We start from the raw sequence: 376 nt of genomic DNA on the forward strand, positions 1-376 counted from the left end.
CATATGGTGGGGAATAAAAAGTGAGGTCACAAAATCCGTGTTGTCTTGTACATTTATTTTTATCCAATGAGGTAGGTTTTTATGGGCATGCTTGTCTGTAATCAGTAATTATTCTATTCCAAGCATATGGAAGTTAGATAATCTCAATTAAGAATGGTCATCTTTTGAAAGAGAATCAAGTATATATAAAGGTGCGCTCCCACCGCACTTGTGTCAAGCTTGTGTGACTGTGGGGTTCGTTCACTGCGTCACTGCTTTGTTATATTCTCCATTTTTTTTATAATTTAGGTATTGCGTAATACGTAAACGTATGACTCAGACGACGATAAAATAGACAAAAAGAGAAGAAAGGAATTGATCTCCCGTGGGTGTTACG

This window comes from Branchiostoma floridae, unplaced genomic scaffold (assembly GCF_000003815.2).
Source record: "Branchiostoma floridae strain S238N-H82 unplaced genomic scaffold, Bfl_VNyyK Sc7u5tJ_1557, whole genome shotgun sequence".
Classification (NCBI taxonomy): Eukaryota; Metazoa; Chordata; class Leptocardii; order Amphioxiformes; family Branchiostomatidae; genus Branchiostoma; species Branchiostoma floridae.